This window comes from Mytilus edulis, chromosome 5 (assembly GCF_963676685.1).
Source record: "Mytilus edulis chromosome 5, xbMytEdul2.2, whole genome shotgun sequence".
NCBI classification, from domain to species: Eukaryota; Metazoa; Mollusca; class Bivalvia; order Mytilida; family Mytilidae; genus Mytilus; species Mytilus edulis.
In genome coordinates, this window is record NC_092348.1 from 79,478,083 (window position 1) to 79,483,257 (window position 5,175).

Sequence of the window (5,175 nt, forward strand, 5' to 3'; positions counted from 1 at the left end):
GTTTCTCGTTTCTATATAGATTATACCGTTGGTTTTCACGTTTGAGTGGTTTTACACTAGAAACTTTTTTCGGGGGCCCTTTATAGCTTGCTGTTCGGTGTGAGCCAAGGCTCTGTGTGGAAACCCGTACCTTGACCTATAATGATTTACTTTTATAATTATGACTTGGATGGAGAGTTGTCTCATGGGCACTCATACCACATCTTCCTATATCTATTAGGTGTTTTTTGTCGCTTGATTGCTGTCTTATTGACGTATAACACACATCTTCTACAGTTTTAGTTCCGTTTGATGTACTTTTAAATCGTTAAATGAATTTGCCAAGAGGAAGATTAACCGAGAAGAGATGTACATAGATTTATTGTGCATTTAGTAAACAAAACAAACAAAAAACGTTTTACTTTTCAATCTTTAACTCCCCCTCCCCATATTGTTCATCTTTATTCATGTTGAAGACATGTCCCATCTAAACAAAGTCTGATTGATTTCCAACTTACTAATAAACCCATATGCCTTTGAAAATCCTGCATCCGCCCCACGAGATATTAGATAAGATTGAGAATGGAAATGGGGAATATCAGTGTCAAAGAGACAACAACCCGACCAAAGAGCAGAGAACAGCCGAAGGCAACCAATGGGTCCTCAACGCAGCGAGAAAATCCCGCACCCGGAGGTAGTCCACAGCTAGCCCCTAAATAAAATTGTGTTCTAGTTCAGTAAAAATGGATGTCACACTAAACTCAAAACATATAAATGAACTAAAATTTAAAAAAAAACATACAAGACTAACAAAGGACAGATGCTCCTGACTTGAGACAGGCGCAACTGAAAATGCGGCGGGGTTAAACATGTTTTGTGAGATCTCAACCCTCCCCCTATACCTCTAGCAAATGTAGAATAAAGAAACACATAGCAATACGCACAGTAAAACTCAGTTTAAAAGAAGTCCGAGTCAGATATCAGAATAGGCAACAAAAGAAACCAAGCAAAATGACAACATGTGATACATAAATTAACAAAGGACTGACATGCCAGCTGCAGACCTCAATTAAACTGATTGAAAGATTATGTCTTCATCATATGAAAATCAGGTAAAATCCCTCCCGTTAGGGGTTTAGTATCATACCATCATAAAATAAATGAGAAGAACATAACCCGTATCAGGTCAACAACTGTGTATAGAATAAATGTGTTTATATCCGATGCAAAGACATATGAGTGAATCAATATCAACACCAACATATGCAATCCTTAATGACCTGTCAACAGTATCGTAACTATATCCTTTCCGAATAAGTCTATTTAAAGGTTTGAAATCAAGTGAGAGGACATTTGCCACATCTCAGCAAGGTCCGCAGTGAATGTCTTTCCAACTCGTCCAGAAAGCGATCTTTTCATTGGTGAACAAAACTATTAACAAATTGAATTAGGGATATACTAAAATCAATTAAGTGTATACTAAAATCGTTATTTATGACCTTGATTCCGCGCCAATATTTCTATATATGCTGAATATTTCAGTATATGCTAAATTGATTTTAGGGTATCCTAAAATGATTTTAGTATATGCTAAAATCATTTTAGTATACACTGAATTGACTTTAGGATACCCTAAAATGATTTTAGCATATACTAAAATCATTTTAGGATACCCTAAAATCATTTTAGGATACCCTAAAATCAATTTAGGGTATGCTAAAATGTAATTTAGTATATACTGAAATCATTTTACGATATACTAAAATCGATATTTATGACCCTGATTCCGCGCCATATAAATTTGTACAAGCGTTGACTCCAAAGCAGTTAGCATGAAGGAGGTTACTCTTCTTGATCATAAGCATAAATTCTGTCTACTTTAATTTTGTTTTACTCTTTTTCTCTTCTTTTTGTTGGTATTCTCTCTAGTATTCTTTATATTTGAGAACCCCATTATTTTATTTCATTTATTTTGGGGCCCGCTATTTCTCTCTATTATAATAATTATTTTTTGCCTATTATTTTGCAAGGTTTACATAATTAGAAGATGTAGTATGATTGCCAATGAGACAGCTCTCCACAATAGACCAAAATGAGACCAAACTTTACAACCAAAGGTCACCGTACGACCTTACAAATGAGCAAAACCCATACCGCATTGTCAGCTATAAAAGACCGAGAAATGACAAATGTAAGACAATTCAACCATGAGAAAACTTAAGGGCTAATTAAGTACAGAATAATGAACGAAAAACAAAATTGTCCATTATTATCTATTCTATCATGAAACACCATCATCGTCCGTTATAACTTTCTTTTTCAAGATTTTGAGTTGGTTTTATTTCGCTGATTGATCGTAAATTCTTTATTTCTTCGTTTCAGCCTTTTGAAGTTTTATTGGCTGTCGTCAACGTATTTTGTGTGGTGATGGCCTCAACAACCCTCCTTATCAGACTTTTGGTAAAGTTACATCGATCGATTAAGAGTGTCCCCCTTTTTATACGACCGCAAAATCTATACTATTAAACGAGAAGACCTCATTTTGTGTGTCGCTTCTCTTCCTTCCACAATAAATCAATCATCATGCCTCTGTGTCCTATAGGTAACATGCATAGTCGCATTTGTCATCCATTCTTATGATTATTCAGATTGAGTTATTTTGGGAGAAAAACGACAAAAAAGGAGTCCGGATATGATTCCGTCATCAGACTGAATTTTAGTCATAGATAAGACTTCCGGTTTGAAACATGCACAAATACAACCAATCGTATGATCTATACTATTAAACGAGAAGACCTCATTTTGTGTGTCGCTTCTCTTCCTTCCACAATAAATCAATCATCGTGCCTCTGTGTCCTATAGGTAACATGCATAGTCGCATTTGTCATCCATTCTTATGATTATTCAGATTGAGTTATTTTGGGAGAAAACCGACAAAAAAGGAGTCCGGATATGATTCCGTCATCAGACTGAATTTTAGTAATAGATAAGACTTCCGGTTTGAAACATGCACAAATACAACCAATCGTATGATACATAACAAAAATGAAAAAATAAATAAGCCAATCAGAGCGTTCTCAATATCATGGTGTTTAGATCGCAAGAACCACAACTATTATACCTCCTTATAGAGGACAATTATTTTTCGCGTTTATCTACATGTAAACTACGATTATACTACTTCAATATATAGAGACTCTGTTCTGTTTTCTTTGAAATGTTAACGTTTACTATCTAAGGGGGTCATACCAGTTGCATATATATTAAAATAAGTAAAACATGTGACACAAGTACAACCAATCGTATGATAGATAACAAAAATGAAAAATAAATAAGCCATTCAGAGCGTTCTCCATATCATGGTGTTTACATCGCAAGAATCACAATTATTTTTCGCGTTTCATATCATGGTGTTTAGATCGCAAGAACCACAATTATTATACCTCCTTAGAGAGGAGAATTATTTTCGGCGTTTATCTACATGTAAACTACGATTATACTACAAGTTTAATATATAGAGACTCTCTGTATTCTGTCAGGGACTTTCAATGTTAGTATAGAAAGTCCCTGGTTCTGTCTACTGTTTTCTTTGAAATGTTTACTATATAAGGGGTCATACCACTTGCATATATATTAATAAGTAAAACATGCTCAACTTCATCTAAAACTACCTCGACCAAAAACTTTAACCTGAAGCTGGACAGACGGACGGACGGACGGACGGACGGACGACCGAACAAACGAACGAACGCACGGATGCACAGATTAGAAAATATAATGCCCATAAATGGGGCATAAAAATTTATGGTTGAAAGGGAAAATAGTGATTTGACACTTGCATATATATTAATAAGTAAAACATGCTCAACTTCATCTAAAACTACCTCGACCAAAAACTTTAATCTGAAGCGGGACAGACGGACGAACGGAAGGACGACCGAACGAACGAACGAACGCACGGATGCACAGACTAGAAAACATAATGCCCATAAATGAGGCATAAAAAATTATGGTTGAAAGGGAAAATAGTGATTTGGCAAAAATGAAAGTAAGGTAGAGATTAGAGGGAGGCAGGACCTTTTTCGGGGCGTCGGGATCGGGTGTTTTTAAGCTCGGGATTTGTGGATTGATCCTTATGGAATCCGGGAATATATTTTTCGATTTCGGGATTTCGGGATATGAATTTCTTTAAATTCTGCATCTCCGGATTTCATGATTTCAAGCCTGGGGTTTCGGGATCAGGACCCCTCCGACCACCCCTCAAATTAGCCTAAGTCGGTCTTAGTCATTTATACATGATTCATATCCTACCATTGGTATGTCAAGAAGGCTCTCAAAAGAAAAGGCACTGATGAATTGTCCTAGAAGCATATTTTATTAGACTAATAATGGTCTATTATATAAGCAGTTACATTTATTTCATGTTTGAAACGGTGCAAATTTTTAATTTGATTTGACTTTTACCAAAAGAAGCATTGTAGCAAAGAAGAATAATAATTGTGGTCTGAGGCCAGAAACACGAAAATAATTGAATTTAACAGAAAGGAAACAAATATCGGACTTTGGAAAAAGGGAGAGGGCTTTTCAGTGATACCTTTTATGAAATTCTCCATACATAATATCTTTTACAAAAAATCATCCTACAACAGTTCACAAGCTGTATATGCCCGCGATTTCGCGGGTGTGTTCTAGTTGGTATTGATATCACGACGACGTCGTCCGAAGACAGATGGTTTCCAGATAATAACTTTAGTATATGAGTAATAAGAAATCAATAAAATTTCAATACCACAAAAGGAAGGTAACGTTGTGATTGATTTTGGGGGTTATGGTCCCAACGGTTTAGGAATTAGGGGCACAAAGGGACCCACAACAAGCATGTATCTAGTTTCAGGACAATAAGTTGTGTATAAGTATATCAATTCATTGCTATGAAATTGTACCACAATGTTCAATACCATAAGTAGAAGGTTGGGATTTATTTTAAGTGTGGGTATTAATTTCCAAAAAGGGGCCAAAAACAAGCATTTTATCTAGTTTCCGGATAATAACTTAATTGTGTGTAACTGTATTATATGGATCTCTCTGACATTGTACCACAAGGTTCCATATAACAAAGGGAAGGCTTGGATTGAGTTTGGGGTAAAATTCCCCGAACATGTAGGAATAAGGGGCAAAAAAAAGGTCCAAAAAGAA